The sequence below is a fragment of the Monodelphis domestica genome, chromosome 6 (genome assembly GCF_027887165.1).
Source record: "Monodelphis domestica isolate mMonDom1 chromosome 6, mMonDom1.pri, whole genome shotgun sequence".
NCBI classification, from domain to species: domain Eukaryota; kingdom Metazoa; phylum Chordata; class Mammalia; order Didelphimorphia; family Didelphidae; genus Monodelphis; species Monodelphis domestica.
Window position 1 is genome coordinate 228,965,422 of NC_077232.1, and position 24,083 is coordinate 228,989,504.

Genomic DNA, 24,083 nt, shown 5'->3' on the forward strand with positions numbered 1-24,083 from the left:
CCATCATAGTGTCACAACCACCACTGCGATTATTTTACGTGACAGAGCAGCTACCTCTAGAGCTCATTAAAACTGCAAAGAGGATAGAGTTCTAGGGAAAAGGGGAGATGCCCTCTTTTTGAAACATTTTCAACTTTCTTTACCACCACTTACTTGGACTAATTAATCTCTCTGCCTCCAACTCCTAATTATTCTCTAAATTGCACTCTTATTAACATAATAAATTGAAAGTTTTAAATTGCACCCAATATCACTTTCTCCCAAAGTGTTGTACACTTGAAATTCTAAATAGGATTCAGAAAAGGATTAAAGGAGAGATAGAAGCCCAACAACAGTTACTCTTTGCCACATACAGCAGAGGTCAGGGGTTTCAAGATAGAGAAGTGGATCAACACATTCTCTTTTTACAGAAGAGTTAAAGACTGAGCAACAGCAGTTAGAAACTAAGCCTATATAATTACAATTACCATTTAAGAAGATGTTTTTTATTATTATGGTAGCAAAGGAATCCAGTTTATAAAGAAAGAGTTGAAAGCAAAGAAAAGTAAATAGATGTCCTATTCTGTATTTAAAGATGAGATGATAAACTGAGGGGAGAGGCAGTTTTTCTTGCATCATGGGACATGGGAGAGTCCATATTGAGAAGGGAGTGATGAACTCTTAGAGAAAAACAAATTGAATATTCACAAAAGATAGGAAATAATAACAGAACAAAAATTGATAAGGAGTTTAAATAAGCAGAATCAGTAAAGTAAGAGTAAAGCTTGAGGAAGAGGAAGGGTATGTATTCATCAGAGACAAAAGTATGGATATATAGATAGAGTGATGTAAGAATTTCTAAGATGGATAGAAAAGTCTCAGGGAACTCATATTGGAAAGGGCTCACTTTTCTCAAGTAGGTGGCAATATTATTGAAAATAAAGGTTTAAAATGAATTTTTAGGGCATGAAGGGAAAGGAAACAAGTTAGAATATTTGCTGTGCCTATTGAAGCTAATGAAAAAGAGATTTTTAAAAAGGAGAAGAAAGAGAAGGAACTGCCCAGAGAAGGTCACATATTGTGTTTTCAGTCTTTCCAATCATCAATGTTTCATAACTTTTTCCAGGACCCTAAGAGTTGGAGCAGAGAAAGGAGACTTATAAATATTACCAAGGAGTTGTTGTTCAATCATTCCATTCTATCCAACTCTCTCTAACCCCATGGACTTTGTCCCTAGGATTTTTTTTTTGATAAAGATACTGGAGTACATTGTCATTTCCTTCTCCAGTGTGTCCCCATTTAAGCAAATAGGGGATAAGTGACTTCCCCAAGGTCATATAACTAGTAAATGTTTGTACTAAGATCTTCTTCATTTCAGGCCCTGTTTCTCTATTCCCCATACCACCTAGATGCCCCAACTAAGGAGCAGGCATCCTTAATAAGATGAGAATGGTAGAAGGTGAAGATATCAAAAAATCTGAAGAGATTATAGGAAAGTAGTAACGATATCATTCAAATAGATGAGACCACAAGATTTCAGATTCAATAGGTATGCTGAGAAAGCCAAAACAGATGATAGATTCAGAATTTCTTCAACCTTCTTACTTTACATCTTCCACTCCTCTACCCTACTTAGCCATGCACAAAGATAGTCATACCCTTGATCTTGTTATCACCTCCAAATGTACCATCTCTATATTTGGGAATTCTGAAATTTTTTACCATAATCCGGTTGGCTTTTCATCCTCTCTTCTCTCTTTATCCACAATGCAACCTCCAATTTCTTGACTCCAAATTTACCTTTCAGTTTTAATTCCCCTACACAAAATACTCTTTCTTCTCTTTCCCATCTTCACCCCTTAGTGAAACAATTCAACTCTATCCTGTCCTCTTCTCTCAAATACCTGCCCATTTCTCATATCACTGATTATGCCTAGCCCACTCTCAGTCTTCAAGCATTTCCTCCATTTATACTGCCTTTCCTCCTACTTAGGTGCTGCTAAATGAAGATGGAGAAAATAACACATTACAACCTAGTACACTACAAATTTGTCATACAACCTCATTTGGGCCCTCCAGGCTCCTAAGCAATCTTACTACCCTTCTCTTTTCAATTCAATATCCTATTCTCCAAAGCAGCTCTTCCAAAACCAAAACTTTCCATCTTTCTTCAAACATACCATAATTCTTGCCTCATTCTGTACAGAACAACATTGAGGCCATTCACCATGAATTTCCTTTTCCACTCTCTCACTTCCTATCCCTCAGATGCTTTATTCTGCTATCTTTTTATTCACCCCTTTGCCACATTATGGAGTAGCCTTACTCCTTACTAAAGCTAATCCTTCTACTTGTTCAAGTGATTCTATTTCATATCACCTTCTCTATCATTCTCACAATATCACTTATTTTCAGTCTCACTCTGACTATTGGTTCATTTACTTCTTCCTACACATGTGTGTATGTCTTCCCAAAGCTGGCAAAAAAAAAAACACTAAAAAAAGCAAAACTTGATACTTAAACAACAACAACAATAACAACAACAACAACTTCCTCTTCTGTCTTAGAATTGATACTAAGGTATTGGTTCCAAGTCAAAAGAATGGTAAGAACTAGGCAATTTAGATTAAGTAACTTGTCCAGGATCACACAACTAAGAACACTTCACTTACTCTTCCAAATGGACTATCATCTTATATGTTTTCTGCCCTTTGCAGAAACTCTATGAAAAAGTGATATACTATAGATGCCCTCACTTTCTCTTCTCCTATTCTCTTCTTAACCCCTTAAAATCAAGCTTGAAGTTTGAAATATTATAATTCTACCAAATTACTCTCTCCAAGTTATCTCTTAGTTGCCAAATCCAGTGGTCTTTTCTCTCCTCATTGTCCTGGACTTTTTTGTAGTCTTTGACACTGTATTTTCTTATTTTTTGAGAGACCATTCTTTCTGGTTCTCCTACTTGTGACCACTCTTTTTTATCACTCCTTTGTTGAATCTGCTTCCATGTCTTGACATGTAACCGTAGATGATCTTCAGAGTTCCATATTAGGGCCACTTCTCTTTAGACTATTGCAATTGGTGATCTCCTCAGCTCCTATGGATTTAATATTCATTGCTAAGCTGATAATTATCAAATCTAAATATCCTACCCCAATTTCTCTCTGACTGCCAATCTCATAATATAAACGGCCTTTCAGATATCTCAAACTGGATGTCCAGTAATTATCAAACAAGTATTCTAATCTTCATACTACTGAAGTATGGATACCATAGGAAGTTTTTTTTTTTAATCAGAAAGAAAAATTCATAGTTTAACATCTAAGAGATAATGATTTCTGAGAACAAGTCAAAGAATTTTTGTTGTAAATTGAAAGGAAAGCCCATGTAGATTTTTTCCTGCTGTCAATTCTTTTTTTTTTGTTTTTGTTTTTTTTTTAAATATTATTTTATTTGGTCGTTTTCATACATTATTCACTGGAAACAAAGATCGTTTTCTTTTCCTCCCCTCCCCTTCCCCCCCACCCCCGCCTTTCCCTCTCCCATAGCCGACACATGATTCCACTGGTTATCACATGTGTTCTTGACTCGAACCCATTTCCCTGTTGTTGGAGTTTGTATTATAGTGTTCATTTAGAGTCTCTCCTCAATCTTATCTCCTCCAACCCTGTAGTCAAGCAGTTGCTTTTCAGCGGTGTTTTTACTCCCACAGTTTATCCTCTGCTTGTGGGTAGTATTTTTTTTTTAGATCCCTGCAGATTGTTCAGGGGAATTGCATTGATACTAATGGAGAAGTCCATCACCTTCGATTGTACCACAATGTATCAGTCTCTGTGTATAATGTTTTCCTGGTTCTGCTCCTTTCGCTCTGCATCACTTCCTGGAGGTTGTTCCAGTCTCCATGGAATTCCTCCATTTTATTATTCCTTTGAGCACAATAGTATTCCATCACCAACATATACCACAATTTGTTCAGCCATTCCCCAATTGAAGGGCATCCCCTCATTTTCCAATTTTTGGCCACCACAAAGAGCGCAGCTATGAATATTTTTGTACAAGTCTTTTTGTCCATTATCTCTTTGGGGTACAAGCCCAGCAGTGCTATGGCTGGATCAAAGGGCAGACAGTCTTTTATCGCCCTTTGGACATAGTTCCAAATTGCCCTCCAGAATGGTTGGATCAATTCACAACTCCACCAGCAATGAATTAATGTCCCCACTTTGCCACATCCCCTCCAGCATTCATTACTTTGCATAGCTGTCATGTTAGCCAATCTGCTAGGTGTGAGATGATACCTCAGAGTTGTTTTGATTTGCATCTCTCTGATTATAAGAGATGTAGAACACTTTTTCATGTGCTTATTAATAGTTTTGATTTCTTTGGCTGAGAATTGCCTGTTCATGTCCCTTGTCCATTTGTCAATTGGAGAATGGCTTGATTTTTTGTACAATTGATTTAGTTCTTTATAAATTTTAGTAATTAAACCTTTGTGAGAGGTTTTTATGAAGATTGTTTCCCAATTTGTTGCTACCCTTCTGATTTTGGTTACATTGGTTTTGTTTGTACAAAAACTTTTTAATTTGATGTAATCCAGATTATTTATTTTGCATTTTGTAACTCTTTCTAATTCTTGCTTGGTTTTGAAGTATTTCCCTTCCCAAAGGTCTGACATGTATACTATTCTGTGTTCGCCTAATTTTCTTATAGTTTCCTTCTTTATGTTCAAGTCATTCATCCATTTTGAATTTATCTTGGTGTAGGGTGTGAGGTGTTGATCTAAGCCTAATCTTTCCCATACTGTCCTCCAATTTTCCCAACAGTTTTTATGAAATAGTGGATTTTTGTTCCAAAAAGCTGGGATCTTTGGGTTTGTCATATACTGTCTTGCTGAGGTTGCTTGCCCCCAGTCTATTCCACTGATCCTCCTTTCTGTCTCTTAGCCAGTACCAAATTGTTTTGATGACCGCTGCTTTGTAATATAGTCTGAGATCTGGGACTGCAAGACCCCCTTCCTTTGTATTTTTTTTCATTAATTCCCTGGATATCCTTGATCTTTTGTTCTTCCAAATGAACTTTGTTATGTTTTTTTCTAAATCAGTAAAAAAAAATTTTGGAAGTTCCATGGGTATGGCACTAAATAGATAGATGAGTTTGGGTAGGATGGTCATTTTTATTATATTGGCTCGTCCTACCCATGAGCAGTTAATGTTCTTCCAATTGTTCAAGTCTAGTTTTAGTTGTGTGGAAAGTGTTTTGTAGTTGTGTTCATATAGATCCTGTGTTTGTCTCGGGAGATAGATTCCTAAGTATTTTATTTTGTCTTGGGTAATTTTGAATGGGATTTCTCTTTCTAGTTCTTGCTGCTGAGCTGTGTTGGAATTATATAGAAATGCTGATGACTTATGTGGGTTTATTTTGTATCCTGCAACTTTGCTAAAGTTGTTGATTATTTCAATTAGCTTTTTGGTTGAGTCTCTAGGATTCTTTAAGTAGACCATCATGTCATCTGCAAAGAGTGATAATTTGGTCTCCTCCTCCTGCTGTCAATTCTTAATAACTGAAATATGGAAATGAAATTGACTATTAACAACTGGCAAATATCCTGAATTCTCCTACTTTTTTATAACTTTGATTTTTAAAGCCATTTTCTCCTGCTAAAATGCCTAACAACAAAAAGAATAACTAACCAAAAATCAAAAAGTATTGAGTATATACTTTGTGCTAGGTATGGAGGACACAAGTACTAAGAATGAAACAATTGTTTCTTGAAAGGACCTGACATTATAATGGGGAAAATAACACTCTCATACATAAATATGTCAGACATGAATATAACATTATTAAAAAACAAATTTAGACAAAGTAGTCATATAAAGTAGTTTGGAATGGAAGATACCACCATTTTGGGGGAGATAAAATGAACTGGAACTTCGTCTTAAAGGAAAACTAGAAACAATTGTTAAACTAATATGGGTAATTGTTCACTTGATTTAGTGATTTAATATCCTCATTGTGAGAAATTATCTCTGTTCATAGCATTTTGTGTAGGATGAAACTGCACGAAACTTCAGCTGCATTAGCATCTCATTATAGCACAAATCTATTGATTTTTTCTTATCTTATTGCTGCACAGTGATTAACTACCACTTTTTCCTATAAATTAAAAAAACCCTGTAATCAAGAAATAAAAGAAAAATGGAAATATATTTACCTTTCTTTGTTTGCTCACCAGGCTTGGGACCCAGCTAATACTTTTGTTTGGCCACACTAATGAACAAATACCAGCAGAATTGTCAAAAGGAAATACCACCTCTTTGGTAAGTACAGTACACTTTTTAAAAATCTAAAAACAACACCAAACATAATGTTCTTTGGATCTGTTTTGTGTAAGAATTTAAGTCTTTATTAAAAGTTTCTAAAACGGACTAAAGAAAGTCGTTAGAGAAAAGCTCATGAAAACCAGTGTCAACATGTGAACAGCACCTAATTGATGATTTTTTGGTTACTTTACCTTTCATGCTAAAAAGATGCAATTCATTTGAAAATATATCTGGAAGAAATTATACGTGGGTTTTTTTTATTAAATTGACATAAAAATACAGACAAAATTGAGAGATTTAGCAGAAAGGCCAAGATTTTCTATTTGTGTAACAGCTGCTTTACCAGATGATTTGGCAGCTAATTGGAGTTGGATTTCTGTTATTCTTTAACCCAGCAAACATCACCTGTTTTAATTGAGGGTCACTGCTGATTAAGCACTCTGCTCCTTCCCTTTCCCCAGCCCCCTTGGCTTTTGTTAATAAATTATAGCCTGCCTAGAATTAGTGCAGACATTTACTGTGTCAACCATTTACGACAACTGTCTTTTACAATTACAGTGTGACATTTTTCTCTTTTATTCTTGATTTAGTATGTTGATAATTAAAATGCAACTTCTTACCAAAACACTTCCCTCCCCCCAAAAAACTATCCAAGGCACACATATATTTATATCAACAGAACACTAAATAGAATCTTTTACACAAATTTGTATGACATGATCCGAACCTGTGATTTCTTTGAGATAAAAAATTCTTAGTGTAGAACTCCTTCCATTGATACCCATTTTAATACCTTGGCTTTAGACCAATGTCCAAACCAATGAAGTATTAAGAAACTTATGTAATATCACACAGCAAGTCACTGTCAAATATGAACACTAACCTTATTGATTTTAAAGCCCATCCCTCTACCCTCTACAATGTTTCTGTTTTTCCCTATAGATAATGATATAAAATTAGAAACTGTACCAGTAATAATGGCTAGCATTTATATAGGATCTTGAGTATTCCACAGCCCTTTACATCAGTTATCTCATTTGATTCTCACAGCAAACAGATGTGGTAAGATGTTATTTTAGAAATAAAATTATATCAGTTGCTTAGAGGATCTGAAAGCAGAAACACTGAATATTAAATCCTAGAAAGCCTTGGTTTATAATTTGGCTATGTCACTTACTAGCTGTGTGGTCTTGCAAATCAGTCGTCTTCAGACTTAGAGGCTTCTCGTAAAGTGGAAAGCCATGTATGCTGTGTCTCCCTTCCATGATTGTGAGAATATAATGAAATAACTTTAAGTAAATCACTTGGTAAACTGTTGGATAAATGTTGACTAGTACTGTTTCCTGTTTATTTAGCTATCCTTCCTGGATAGGGTCCTATCATCTATTTAGATAATCTAATGGTGTCTCTAAGAAAGTAGGCATGGGAAGGCCACTGAAAATGGAACTGAAAAATGAAGTAGTTCATATTCTAGACCTTTCCTTTTAGGCAAATCACTTTTTTTTTAAATTTCTGGTACTTGATAATATAAGTGCAAATTCTTTGTGCAAAGGAAAACACTTTCAAGTAGGAGCTGTTGTATATGAGTCAATAGCTTCTTGTTTACAGCCATCCCAAATTTCAGTCCTTTTCTCTGGAAAGAGTAATTAAGGCTTTGCTTGCTGAACCTAAACAATTCAACCTCTTTGTTCAATAAGTCACATGTGATAGGACTGGTTTTGCAGCTGATGAGAAAGGACTTGGGTCTCTACCAAATCTGTTCCCTTTCCTCCTCAGCGAGTTCTTCACTTCACAGTGGCATTCATAATGTTAGGAGTATAACTGAGAACAGCTAATTGGCTCCATATTTCCTCCATAATAACTACATTTTTTTCTGAAAACTTGCAGCTTCTATATCTAGAAATATATCATTTATAAAATACACATTGGGATCCTGCACTTAGTCAATATTTTTAATGGTTTCTTAATTTTATGGACTTAAAATGCCAAGAAGAAAACAAAACAAAAACAAACAAAAAAAAAACCCAGAGCATTAATACCCAACCTTGTTTTCTATGTAGCTCAGGATACTTATTTCAAGGAAATTTTCATAGCAGTATCAAACATTTCAAAAAGAGAATTTAATAAATGGATATATGCTATGTCATTCTTTTGAGAAGAGGACAGATTCATTGTCAAATTCAACAATTAATGATAGAGTTTTTAAAAGTTGAGAACTATTGGAGTATATGCTGACAACTGCATACATTTTGTTGTTGTTGTTGTTGTTGTTTTCTTTGCCTGATTGACAAGTAGAAAAAAAAATCTGTTTTAATTTGTGACAGGTAAAAAAATAAAATAAATAAATAAATAAATAAAAATAAAAAATAAATAAATAAATAAAAACTTTATGTAACAAAGTAAAAGTAAATATGGCTGACTGTTTTAGTTTGGGGCCCATTGGAGAAATGAACCTGTTTGCGAATTCACCAGTGACCAAGATCAAGTTCTTAGCTTTGTGGGTTTAGAAACTCAGTATATAAATTTACTATGAAAATCATTCTGTGAAGGATTCAGTCACACAAAACAAATTCATGAAAGGTTGATTTGCAAAACAGAATAAGTAACATTTTGTATAGAACTTTAAAGACTGCAAAGTGCTTTACAGAGAACGTATTTGTAAATCTATCTCTATTAATTCTTTAACACAACCTTGGGAAGCAGGTAGTTATTATATCCATTTTCTCTATGCAAGAACTAAAACTGAGAGAATAAGTGATTTGTCCAGGGTGATAGAGCTAGTAAATTTGGGGAGGAATTTGAATTTGTCTTCTGTCTTTAAGGCCAACTTTATTCCACCTAGAAGTGTCTGAAAGTTAATAAATTCTAAACGAATAATCAACATCAAAAAACTTGACATGATGTCCATCACCAGGCTTTCCACTATTAATGACTGTTTGATTCATTTTGGATTATGAACCCCTCTGAAACATATAAATGCGAGTGGTTGATTCTTGAGGTTGGTAGTGCTGTTTATACCAGCCTTTTTTGTATTAGCAAAGAGTTGGAAATAAAGGGAATGTCAATGTGGGGAATGGTCAAACAAATAGTGGCATACAATGGTGATAGAATACTATTGTGTTGTAAGAAATGATGAACAAGATGATTTTAGAAAGATCTGGAAAGACATAAATGAACTGATGCAGAGTGAAATAAGCAGAACCAAGAGAACATTAAACACAGTAAAAGCAACATTATACAATGATCAACTGTGAAAGATTTAGCTACTTTCGGCTATACAGTGATCCATGACAATTCTGAAGGATTTACAACTCTTTGTCTTAAGTGCAATCTACCTCCAGAGAGAGAACTATTGGAATTGGGATGCAAATCAAAGCATACTATTTTTTCACTTTAGTTAGTGTTTTTATTTTGGGGTTTTAATTTTATATGATTGTTCTCTTAAAAACCAAGAGCATGAAAACATATTTTGCATGATGTTATATGTATAACCTCAAAAGCTTACCGTCTCCAGGAAGGGGGAGGGATTGGAGGGAGAAAGATAATTTAGGTCATAGGAAAACAGAAAACTTACATAGAAAATTGTTATTACATGTAATTGTTAAAATAAAATATCTTTACCAAAAAAAGTTTTCAAAGCTCTGTACTATGCACCAAGGAAGATATAAAGAGAAATAAATTATCCCTGCCTCAAATATGTTTGCAATTTCAAAAAGTTGAATTTGCTAACCTGATGTCTAATTCCAAGGATACACCTCACTTTGCAGCCCTTTCCATTTACTGCCCTTTCTGAGATGGAATTTTGGATGCATAACTATATATAATAGTACACTGATTGTTGTTCTCCAGTTGTTTCAGTGGTATCCAAATCTTTGTGGACCTCATTTGTGATTTTCTTGGTAAAGATACTGGAAAGCTTTAACTTTATCTTCTCCAGATCATTTTACAAATAAGACACTGAGGCAAATAGGATTAAATGTCCTGCCCAGAGTCACATAGTATCTAAGACAGAATTTGAGCTCAAGTCTTTCTCACTTAAAGATGGCATTTTATCCACTATACAACCAAGATATCCACAACACTGATTATCTGTTAAACTATTAGCAGTTAAAGAGATAAGTAATGATGGCTGAATGTAGATTTTCTTAACTATCATATAAGGAGAAAGAAAAATCTGTCTCTCTCGCTCTGCAAGAATTTGATTTCAATAAGTACCAGAATTTAAGGTGAAGAATTTGTTAATCCTTTTAATTATATTTTTCAACCAAAAAAAAAAAAACTATGCTCACCATAGGACCTGGAAAATACAGTGGTAAAAAAAAATTAATGAATAAACTATTGGAAATTCTTTCTAATAGAAAATAGGATAAATATCAGTTAGCTTTAAAAGTATATTAGCAAATATATGGAAAGTTCCTATTGAAGTCACATGGAAATGGTTCTTCTAATGATCATTTATAACTTGGGAATGATAATATAAAAATAGTAAATGATGATAGAATTTATTTTCATAGTAAGAACAAAAGAGATACTTGATATGTTTGTTTTGATCATTGTCTTTTAAAAGTACAAAAAGAGGAGGCAGCTAGCTGACTTAGTGGTTTGAGAGCCAGACCCAGAGACAGAAGATCTTGGGTTCAAATCTGCCTACATACACTTCCTGGTTGGGTCCCCATGGGCAAGTCATTTAACCCTTATTGCCTATTCCTTACCACTCTTCTGCCTTGGAATCAATATCTGAGATGGAAGTTAAGGATTTAATAATAAAGTATATGCAAGAAAAGCATAATGTTTCTACTAATTATGTTCTGTGGTAGAATTCTGTATTTTTAGAAGTGGTTAAAGATTATCTCAGATAAATATATCTTTTATTCTTGTGAGATCATTGTTTATAATAAGGAAACATAAGATTTTACTTAATTTTGCCTTTTGACACATACTATTATCATTACCCTCACTGTAAAGATTACCAGATGAGTCCTAATAATTTCAAGACCAATTATGGTTTTAATCTGTAACATAATTTGTCCTCTCTTCCTTCTTTTTTCTCACATTCACTAATAAGAAGATAGAATGATAGAAAAGCAGGATATCTGGAATGGGATTCAAGTGAACCAAGTTTGAGTTCTCAAAGTAGTTGTCACTAGTTTGCTTATTTAAAAAAAACAACAACAAATTTTTCTTTCCATTTTAGAATCAAGACTGTGTATTGGTCCCAAGGCAGAAGAGTAGTAAGGGTTAGACAAAGGAAGTTAAGTGACTTGCCTTCAAGGCTCAGATAGCTAGAAAATGTCTGAGGCCAAATATGAACCCAGGACCTCCCATATTTGGCCGCATTAACTTACTTATGTAACCTTCAATAAGAAATGTTCCCCCTCTAGACCTCAAATTCTTCAATTACTAAGTTGGACTTTAGATATCTAAAGCCTTTCCAGTTTTAATAGTATATGAAGGTAAATAAGTCATTCATCAGAATAATTAACTTCTTTTACACATAAAGATTCTTCTTTTAATCTTCATCAGTCATTCCTTTTATAGATACAGTATAGAACAATGGAAAGAGCACTTTCTGTAGAGTTTTAAAGGATTTGATTAAAATTCTATCCATTTCTTTATTACCTGTGTCACCTGGAATTAGAAATCATCCATGAGACTCAGTTTCCTCAGCTTTAAAATGAGAGAACTGTATTAACTAGGCTTGGGGAAATATCTAGCTTTAGACCAATGATGACAATCACAGAAATTCAACACAAAGTAATTATGTGAAGAGGAAAAGATTACATATTTCCTCAAATTTGAGTGAGAAAGAAATCAAAGCAAAGTTGTTTCTTTTTTAAAACCAAATGTGTTGTGCTTTATTTTCATTTTCTCTTCCTCATCCAGTTCATTAAAAAATGGCATTGCAAAGATAGGTCCCAGTCTCCCTCTCCTACCTTCAAGTTAACTCACATTGTTAACTAGAATAGATATAGAGCTATTTGTCAATTATTGTGTTGGAAACCTACTGAGTCAATAGGGAGACTAGAGCTTTCATAAGGCTGTGCTGATTTTCCAAAACCTGTGAAAGTGGTTTCCATGCTGTTCATTTTGTCCATGGTCCTATTACTAAAAAATGGGTCTGCTTTTTCCCATCATACCAAATTTAAGAACATTCAATAAACCATAGGAATATAGATTCAGAGCCAGTATGGCATGTCCTAATGTAGAAATACCCCCTTCAAAACTAAACACTGAAGATACTTTTCCTCAAATAAAAAGGATTTCTTGTGTTGTAGTTGTTTGTAGTAGGTTCAAGCTGTTAGGCAATAGTTCTGATTTTGCAAGGACCCTGGCAACATGGGTGTGGTAGCAAGTTCCCACTGTTTTAAAACATCCCGGAGAACGCTGTCAGCCTCAAAGTTCCTAGACCTAGTATTCACTAAATCAGATCAGACCATTTTTCATAACAGTTGCAAATGTGTTTTTTTAATGCTAAATCTGTTTCTATTTTTCAATCAATTTAAAATGTGTAGAAAAAGTGTTCTGATTGTATATTATCCAATTTTCATCAGCTGCCGGAAGGAAATGCTGTGAAAATCTGTGATTTAAAACTCTTACAACTTCTGCTTGAAATGCATGTTTTGGTAAGAACATTAGATATGCAAAGTATTTTAAACAGAATTTTGATGTCTTTATTAATAGCATTTGAAAGTTTTAAGATTTCAGATATTCATAGATTCTCTTCCTTTTGCTTTGCAAGGTCATATGTTTGTGGCATTTCTCTTCCTCTGTTAAAAATTATTCTCAGTTTTATTCTAGTTAGCTAAATTTTAATTATAGCTCCCTACCCAAAAAATAACCTAAGGCATAAGAAAATTTGTGTTTGTTTATTTGTTTTTTAATATGAAATTTTGAAAAGTATTAAGAATATTGCAACTTTCCACAGATTCCTTATGAAGCAACTATTTTGGACAGTGTAGGTAAATGATTGTTATGATTAAAGAACATGTACATGTAATACCTTCTATGTGCTAGGAAATGTGGACATGTAGATACGACAGTGATAGACTGTTGACTCTTAGAAATCTTTCAGCCTAGTTGTGGTGAAAAGACATATCTAAATGAAAAATCAACAAAATATAAAGTAATAATGTGACAGGGCTAATGAATGGTACAGAAACTAAGTTCAGATGATAGAAACTTGGACTTCGAACTGGAGTGGTCAGCGAAGGCCTTCAAAATTGGCAGAATATTCAGAGTTCATCTTCAGCAACCACTATCTGAGGCAGTGATTGTATTGATTTGAAATAGCTCTGACTAGTGGTCATCTAGCCTTTTCTCAAAGACCTCCATTACCATGATATTTACTAGATGTGTGATTGGACAAGTTACATCAAGCAAGCAAGCACTATGCTAAGCACTGAGAATGCAAAGAGAAACAATAACATAATTCCTGCTAATAAAGAACATGTGGGGGCCAGAAGAAAGTAAGATTATTTAGATTAGATAGGTAGATAGATAGGTAGATAGATAGATAGATAGATAGATAGATAGATAGATAGATAGATAGATAAAATAGAAAGTTTTTTAAAATATTTTATCTTTATTTTAATAACAAATTTCCCCATACATTTTCCAAAGTTATATGATTCATGTTGTCTTCCTCCCCCCCACCCCCCGTCAGAGTTTAAAAGCAATTCAATCTGGGTTTTACATATATAATCACACACAAAAAAACACTTTTATATTATTCATTTTGTTAAATGAATAACCTTATAAAACCAAAACCCCTAATCATATAGCCAAATAAACTAATGACTAATTATATATTTTCACCTGCATTGCTACTCCAATGGCTCTTTCTCTGAAGGTAGTGTTCTTTTTCATAAATGCCTCAGGATTGTCCTGGATCATTGTACTGCTATTAGTGGCAAAGTCTGTCACATTTGATCATTCCATACTATTGCTGTTATTGTGTACAAAATGTTTTCTTGCTTCTGCTTATTTCACTCTGTATCAATTCACATATATCTTTCCAGTTCTTTCTGAAATTGTCCTGTTTATCCTTCCTTGTAGCACAATAATATTCAATCATCATATACCACATTTTGTTCAGCCATTTCCCAATTGAGGAACATTTGTTTGGTTTCCAGTTCTTTGCCACCATAAAAAGTGCAGCTATAAATGTTTTTGTGCAAACAGATCCTTTCCCATTTTGTTTATCTCTTTGGGATAAAGACAGCAATGATAATGAATAGAAAGTTAATGGATACAAATATATAAAGTACTCAAATTCAAGGTAATTATAATGGGAGGGTGACAATAGTTGAGGGAAAATTAGTAAAAATCTCATTCAGAAGATTGTGTTTGAGTTTACTCTTAAAGAAAAAAATAGAGAATTTATGATGTAAAGGTGAGGAAGCAGTACATTCCAGGAACATGAGGGAAGATAGAGGGTCAAAGGTGAGAAAGAAAGAAAAGTTACATTTGGAGGGACTACAGTATAAAGAAGGAGAATTTAGAAAGGTAGGTGGATGTCATTTAAGGTAGGGCTCTAAAACCTAAATAGGGGAGCTTCTATTTTATCCTAGAGATAATAAATAGCCAATGTATGTGATTAAGAAGGCATTGCTAAATCACTTCCACATCATTTTATAGGATGAACTCAAGTGATAAGAGATTTGTGATAGGAAAACCAATTGGGAGGCTGTTTCAGTACTCTAAATGAGAGGTGATGGGGGCTTGATCTATGAGGAGAGAGAAGGTAATAGATGCAAGAGCTGTTGTGAAGGTAAAAAAGAGCAAAATTGGATAGCTGGTTAGATATATGGAGAGTAAGAGGGAGGAGTCCAGGATAATACCAAGGCTATCAACCTGGCTGACTGGAGAGATAATGGTACCTTCAAAAGGAACAAGGAAGTTCATGATAAGCTTTGGGAAAATATAATAAATTTCATTGTTTAAAATGACTTTAACTTCCAGCCTGGGGGCTTCTGGTTTTGTTTGTTTGTTTGTTTTTCTTTTACCTGTAAAATGAAGGGATTGGCTATTTCCAGCTCTAAATGTTAATTCTTATGCTTCTATTTTTTGGGAATATTTTCCCAATTTTAAGCCAAATTTTCCCACTCTTGTAATGTCTGCTTATTGCCTCCTGCCCCATATAAGTATAATATCTTGGATAAGCCTTCAGATTTTCTGAAGGAAACCACTGGGACAACTCCACACATACATCACTTCTTTTTCAGTTAGCGAATGCCTTTTTGCAATGAAAATACAGCTGAATGGAAATGTATTATATATTTCATTTTGCTTTTGCAGTGTTTTTTGAACTGAGATTGGATGGCCACGTGTTTGGTATGTTCTAGGATGGACTATTGTTAATGTAATATTAGATTGGGGAGGTCTCCCCTGAGGTCTCTTTCAACTCAGATTCCATGAACAAGGTACATTTGTGACTGAAAGGAAATAACAGTGAAAACCAACTGATCATTGGCTATATCTGATTTTCTAGAATATAAAATGGCTGATTGGTTTTTGCAATGGAATTGTCTCAGGTCTCAAATCTTTTTCTTGTTGTCTATTCAGTTGTTTGTTCAAACAGAAAATTATTTGATCAGGTTTGATTATATGAGGTTGTTTAACTCCTACCCCACCACTATTTCCAAATGTTTCAACATTTTTATAGAACCAGAAATTATGATGGGATACAAAAGGGGGGAAAGGCAGTAAGATATTTTACCACCAACTTTATGAAAAGGGTACCATTAAAATATCAACCTAGTCCACAGTGCTTTTGTCATCCAAGTTCCAGGAAAACATGAATTTTAAAAGTTGAGTAAAGCAAAGAAAAATAGTCGCCAAGCTAAGTATTACTTTTACTTACAAATATTCAGTACTTATTTTAAGGATCATTATTTAGAGGACCTATATGCTTTCTCTGTGATATTTACAAAAATCATCTTATCCATATCCCCTCTTATAAAATCAGATAGATATACTTGTGACAATTAGATTGATTGCACATTCAAATATAATCTGTCAAATATCTGCACCTGCAAACATTTGTGTGAACATAGTGAACATAGTGTATTTAGAAAAAAGAATGGATTTTATATGCTTGGAATATTATTTTGTAAATAAAGCAAGTAGACTTGTCTTCAATGCATAAAAGTATTTTTTTTTAAGTGAACTAAGAAGTGAGCAGTGGAGTAAACATTGTGTGTTCAGGGTGGCATTTGAATTACAAATTTTAAAATTCTAATAATGGAAAAGTGAATGTAATTTTCATGGGATTTGATGTTCCTTATCTTAAACAGTGATAAGAAATGCCTCATGGATGATTTCTCATCCATAACAGCCGGTAACTTCCTTTCCCAATTCTTTCTATTTTCCAACCAAAACATACTACCAGAGCTGGCATCCTATGAGGTCTGGTAAATTCAAGGCTTAAACATTCCTGAAAATGAGATAAAACCTACTGACTTCTCAGAGATAGGTGGTACACTAGATAATTACAAAGTGGTTTAAAATGAAAAAATGTCATGTGAACATAAGTATTACTTCTGAAAAAAGCAGATAGAGAAAATGCCCCTTAAATGGAGTTTAACCCTAAATTGCCATCTCATCAGTAGGTAAATCATTATCATTCTAACTCAAGCATGTCTGATTACATAAAACTCTATCAGATTTATGATTCAATTGCTATACTTTTTTGTGAAATATCTGGTATAACACTAAAATGATTTCAAGATATAGAATCATTGTAAGACTATAGACTGATATAATTTATTCTTTTAATATGTGTGAATAAAAGTCAGTCCATGACTCAGGTATAGAATATACCTAAATTCCCAAAAGAGTAGTTCAATTTTCAGTCAGTTTCCATCTTTTTAAATGGTGGCAGGGCTCAGTTTAGTCTAAGAAGTGCAGCATATCACCAGAGGGATTGAGTGTGAACTCAAATGCTGATCACTAAGTAAGAAGATGGGTTCACTAGTATTAGTTTATGCCAAACCATTGTCATTCCTGGAGGTGCATTCTGGAAGAATGTCAGCAATCAGCAAAATGGAAAATATCCAGAGAAGGTAACCAAGTTGATGAGGGGAATGAGAAGTGCCATAAGCCTTTTGGAGAAAGAATACCAGAGCATCCAGAAAAGTAAATCAAGATGGTGACAAATATCAGGAAACTCTTACAGGGCAAGGGTTTGAAGAAAATGGAAGAAAATGAAATTAACATGTTCCTTCTAAGTAAGCCTTTTCTTGTTCAGGCTAACTTAGAAGGAACATATTATTTGAAATACTGTAATGAAGAAGGAGGATGTTTTTCCCCTAAGGTTGGAGCCTTAGGGCTCGGGGGTGGGGTGTGGGGGAAGAAGGGAGGGGGATACAGAACTAGAACCAATAACAGAAGGTACAGAGAAGATGTAATATAAGAACTTCTGAATAGGCTTCAGAGATTAAATTATTTCTTAAGTTTGAATACAGTAGAAAGTAGAACCAATATTAGGATTCAAGGTTCATGATTCTGTGCTTCTTTTCAGTCATAATCTCTATTCAAAGCATAATTTAAATATCTCTGTGGGCTTGTACATTATTTTCTCTTTCTTTCTTACTAAATAAGCATCAGCAAGTGCAAACATTTTAATGCCCCATGCATCATGTTGAAATGTTATTGGGTTCTAGAGTTTAGCACTCTATCCTCTCAGATTTAAAACTACTTCAACCTGGATTCTACCACTGAAAGAAAGTGTTCGTTTTTGGTTCATTTCAGACTGAACATTTATGTTATGCAAAAGTGCATGGGTCTAAAAAATGAAAGGGAATAAATGTAATGCATTAATTCCCAGCTTCTGAGTAGAAGAATAATTAACCCATTGGTTTCTCACTTTGATTCTGTAATAGCTCTACTATATATGATAGGAACTGAATCAGTATTCTCCTAATAAAGAATCTTCCTAATAGGGAAGTCAGAATTTGGAGAATGCAGTATACTGGTTTAACTCCACAGGCAAATACCATGTCTACAAAAGTCTTTGAAAATATATGTTTTTTTAAAACTAAAAGCTTGCATTTCCAGAATTAACTAGAAATTATACAAGGGCATTTCTTCCCTTTAATTCCTCTAGTTTGGAAATAATGAGAATATGAATGTTCTCATTATCTCTTCTTCTTGCCTTTTTATATACTTCTTGCCTTCATATAAGTAAGATTCTAAGAAGCAGTTATATGAAAAATAAGAAATAAGGTTAAAGGAAGGGGTTTGATAAATATAATCCCATCAAAGCCAAAAGATGGAAGAGTCAGGCTAGTCTCACTGCTTAATTTCATAGGAATACAACAAAAGTGTCCATTATAACTCCTGCAGACTCTTTAACTCTTTCAGCCTCCACCCCCACCCCAACCATCTCTTTAACTTGACTGTCAAGGCATGAAAATGCAAGTAATTCAAAGGTTAACAACAAGCATATGATAGAGTTTCATGGGACTGTATGTGCCATATTTCTACTAGCCTTCAAGGATCAGACTTAACTGGTCCTCGTTACATTTCACTTGGCTTGTCACAGTTTTAACAGTCTACCACAAACATGTTAGCAGCAGTGGGGGGAACGAGGAATAAAGCCAGATAAACTAGAATTTTGTCTTTGAAGGGTAAAGCTAGAGCAGAATGTCACTTCTTAAACTCTCCTTTTCTCCCACAATTCTTTCTACATACTACTTTATACCTGTCTATCCCTACTCTGTTCTGGAATATTGGTCATACAAAAGAGATCTTCAAAACCAGTCTTTCTCTTCCTCTTCTTCAAGTAGGTCAATTCCTATAAGCTTCAGTTTTATATTCAGTGATGTCAGAGATTAAGATTAGGTAGAATAAAGATTTAACCAGTGGACTGTCATAAATTAGTACTAGGGGAAGGCAAGTAAAATAGTCATTGCTAAGGAAAAACTTGAAGAGGGAAATAATATAAGGGATTATTTTAGAACTATGTTATATTTTTTCCAGATTACATGTAGATAGAACTTTAATAATAATTTTCTGACATTTTGTGAATCATATTCTCTCCCTCCCCCTGCTCTGAGATGGCAAGTGATATGATAATAGGTTGTACATGTGTTATCATGCAGTCCATCATGTGAAAAAAGACTCATATCACTTATCTTAGAAAAAAATTGATGAAGGAAATAAAATGAAGAGTGGTATGTTTTTATATGCATTCAGAATCTATCAGTTCCTTCTGTGGAGATTGATAGCTTTTTTCATCACGAGTCCTGTGGAGTTGTCTGAGATCCTTGTATTGTTGACAATAGTTGTCATTCACAGTTGATCATGGTACATTTTACAGTTCCTCTGTAAAGTGGTCTTCTGGTTCTGTTCACTTCACTTTGCCTCACTTCATACAAATCTTTCCAGATTTCTTTGTGATCATTCTGTTTGTCAGTAGTACTGTTTTATAAATGCATGTAGTTTAATGTCTATAAAGTATATTCCTAAAGATATTTAAATATTTTGTCCTTTCAAGTAGACTGTGGAGGTTCTACAATTTCAATGGATTATAACATGAGATCTGTGAAAATTTTTAAATACTGAAATTTGGGATGTGGCCCACAATTTGGGCCTTAATTTTCTGATCTTTAATTTAAAATTTTGCAATATATATGTGGTATAAGATCCTATTTGGTTAAAACATTCTATGATTCTTAGACATAAATATCCTAATGCTAGAAGGAATGACAATAGGTCAACTTGTTTAAACTTTTCTTTCAGGCAGAACTATGTAAACTCCAAAAAAAAAAATTAAGATTAGAGATAGTTAGGGGAGTTACAGAATCAAATCTGTAAGATAATAGAGAGATATCTGATGAATAAAAGAATTGGACTAAGTGTAACTTGTAGTAGGTGCTGTCTAGTTGTGTGCTATGCTATGCTCATTATCAGCAGCATAGTCAGTTAACCATTCATATCTGACCCCTATTTCTGCTAGAAGACCTCTTCTTAAGGTCTTTGTGGGTCATACTACTTCTTCTTAGGGATGACTTTCTCATCTACCATTCCTTTTATCTGTTGCCATCAGAGAAATTACTTTATTCTCACACTTAACTGACCCACAAAAATGGGGGGGGGGGGGGGAAGATGAACACTTCACCTCAATGCCAGTCCTCAATCACTACTACCAGAATCAACAGTTAACTGAATAATGATCCTAGAATAATCCTAATGTAAATATTCATTCTCCCCTTTGGAAGTTGTAAAATCAATCATCAAATATCTTCTTTAGTTCTGAGCCCCCAGCCAGAAATATGTTCTGGCAATATATTGCAGTTTCATATCTATCTATCTCTCTCCTCCTAAGAGGTACCCCACAATCTACTCATCTCAGGTACATTTGAATAATACTTCATGGAGATTCGTAATTCAAATAGTTAATGCCTTTTGTCACAGTTACTGGTTTGGGGCAAAGTAAATGTTTTAACACAAAAAGCTAGACAAACCTTTTATGAAACAGAGTAAGCCTCACAGAGAGGAAAGAATCTGTTTGAAAGGATTGAACTAAGCTTTTTAGAAGAGCATTGAAAAAGATGAAAGGGGGAAGTCATAGGGGCTATTTCTTTCTTTTTTTAATTTAATTTTATTTATTAATTAAGAAAAATTTTCCATAGTTATATGATTCATGTTCTTTCCCTCCCCTCCTCCCACCACCCTCCCATAGTCAATGCACAATTCCACAGGATTTAATATGTGCCATTGATCAAGACCTATTCCCATATTATTGATAATGGCATCAGGGTGATCATTTAGAGTCAACATCCCCAACCATATCCCCATCAATCCATGTGATCAAGAAGTTATTTTTCTTCTGTGTTTCTGCTCCCACAGTTCTTTCTCTGAATGTGGATAGTGTTCTTTTCCTAGTAGAGAAGTCCATTACAATCAATTGTGCCACAGTGTATCAGTCTCTGTGTACATTGTTCTCCCAGTTCTGCTCCTCTCACTCTGCATCAATTCCTGGAGGTTATTCCAGTTCCCATGGAATTCCTCCACTTTATTATTCCTTTGAGCACAATAGTAGTCCATCACCAACAGATACCATAATTTGTTCAGCCATTCCCCAATCAAAGGGCATCCCCTCATTTTCCAATGTTTTTGCCACCACAAAAAGAGAGGCTATAAATATTTTTGCACAAGTCCTTTTCCTTATGACCTCTTTGGGGTAGAAACCCAGCAGTCGTGAATGGCTGGATCAAAGGGCAGGCAGTTTTTTAGCGCCCTTTAGGCATAGTTCCAAATTGACTTCCAAAATGATTGGATCAATTCACAACTCTACCAGCAATGAATTAATGTCCCAATTTTGCCACATCATCTCTAACATTTATCACTTTCCTTTTTTGTCATGTTAGCCAATATGCTAGGTGTGAGATGGTACATCAGAGTTTTTTGATTTGCCTTTCTCTAATTATATGAGATTTAGAAAACTTTTTCATGTGCTTATTTATAGTTTTGATTTCTTCATATAAAAATTATCTATTCATGTCCCTTGCCCATTTAGGGGCTAGCATTTTTAAGCATCTACTATGTGATGGTCACCCCACTAAGAACTTAACAAATATTATCTCATTTGATCTTCACAACAGCTCTGTTAGGTAAGTGCTAGAGAAAAGAAATAACCATCGCCATACTGTGTTCGCAGCTTGAAAGAGGATCTGCAGCAACAAATTATCTTACCCCAAATAACCCTTGACCAACAAAAAACAAAATTAGGCCCCAACAAATTCTAATATTCCAGAATCTAGTACTGATAATCTTATTGCAACTGTCATACATAGTTTTCCTGACCCATAGTTGTTCATCTTTCTCCTTGTTCCACAAAATCTTAGGATGGAAGGGATAAAATGTGCAAAACTATGTGAGTCACTCCCAGTTTCAAGTCAGAACATGAAGGAGAAATTCACTGGAAGACCTCTACCTTAATCCATTAAACCTCCCTTGTATCCAGAACAATAATTACTCATACTGAAAATGTGACATAGAAGATATCATCAAGGAATACATGATTGGAATATCATGGACTTGTCATGGAATATAAGAAGCAGAAAAATAGCATGAAAGGAAGAATGGCATAACAATATTTTTGAATTTGAATAAGGAGAATCTACATTCAATTCCTACCTGCAGAACTTTTGTGACCATGAACATGACCTCTCTGGGGGTCAGTTTTCTCATCTATACAAAAGGCTAACAATAACCCAAATATTTAATTCACAGGATTGTTGTGAGGCTTAAATGAGATGATGCATGAAAAACAGTGCATATGTTGAAGTGCTAATATAAATAAGTGCCAGTCATTTTTATTGATTTTATTATTAATAATAATAGTATTTTATTAATATTAATCAAGAATAATGGATTACCAATTAAAATCAAGAAATCTACTTTCATATCCATAAAATATGAGGGAAAACAGAGAGGGCTCAGTGAATTAGATGTCATTTCTAGAGAGATATATTCAGTATTCATTTGTATCATTTTGATATTACAGCTACATGTAAAAAATGTTATTCTACTAAAGTCTGTTTCTGAACAATTAGGGCCAAGATAAATTAAATAGACCAAAACCACTGTTGGTGGCTATATGAAACTTTTTAATTGCACAGATCTACAAATGTCCATGAGCATTCTTACTGGCACTGATTTCTAATATAATTGACAGCAATATTTTTTGTACAAAAAGTCAAAATATACAAAATTCTAAACTTTCTATAATCTAGATACAGGGTTTCAAATACACAGAACACCATGTTAAATCCTATGACTTTAAAGCAGATATGCTGACTATTGGATCAATGCCAGGTACACTCAATAATTTAACAGATTGGGTGAAAATAATATACAGACTTGTTTAACTGAAGAGATCAAGTTCTTCATTTTCTGTTTTATTTTTTTAAAGAGAATTAAGCATGTTAACCATTATCATGGTTCTTTTTTGTTAATTGATTGAGTCTACTTTTACATAAATACATCAATGAACCAAATAACCTGTTAAAGAAATCATTGCAGCACTTTTCTCTCAGAGATATTTCTTCAGGCTTGTTTTGTTCAAGATATCTGAAAGTGATTAGCTTGTAAGGTTAAGTTAAATATGAATACAATATAATGTTATATAAAATATTATTCAGAAGGGTGAATTATTCAGAAGTAGTTAAAGTATATATGATCACATAAACTGGCATGGACCTCTAAGGATATTTCATCCAATCCCATCATTTCACAGGTAAATAAACTGAGTCCAAGGGCACCTCACTAGTCAGTAAATATGTATTAAGTACCGTCTATGTATCATGCATTGTGTTAACTACTAAGGGCACAAAAAGGAGCCAAATACCTATATTCTTTGTTGTATTATTTATAGTGAAAATGGGTGGGATATGAAGAACAGGGGATACAGAAGGTTTTGTAATAGGGAATGGAGGAATTGAAGGGAGAGAGGGAATATGGCTGCCAATGAGGTAAAAGGAGAGATATGCCCCCTGCAGAGAGGCTATTTTTGAAAAATGAAGTTCCCGAGAAGTGGGCCACCTATGATAGACTGAGGGGACATCTTCTCTTTAGGATTGATGTGGAAGATACCCCAGAGCACGTAAGCACAGACCCTCCTGAGGGACAAGCCTACCCCCAGACTTAGTCACCCAGCAGGAGTCCAATAAGGACAGTTTATAGTTGAATGGCTGTCCTGAGGTTCAGCTATCCCTATGTCCCCTGAAATTTTAGACCTCTTATCTGACTGTGATATTCAAATAAAGATAAATTTTA

General features: G+C 34.2%; 1 protein-coding gene across 1 annotated transcript in view; it reads left to right on the plus strand.

The window, feature by feature from the left end:
* The window catches only part of TENM3 (teneurin transmembrane protein 3), a 3,501,974-nt gene that overhangs the window by 2,345,382 nt on the left and 1,132,509 nt on the right, over window positions 1-24,083 (plus strand). Inside the window, exon 9 of the mRNA XM_056802938.1 lies at window positions 6,212-6,296. The gene's annotated coding sequence lies outside the window, so the exon portion shown is untranslated. The remainder of the gene's footprint in view (window positions 1-6,211; window positions 6,297-24,083) is intronic.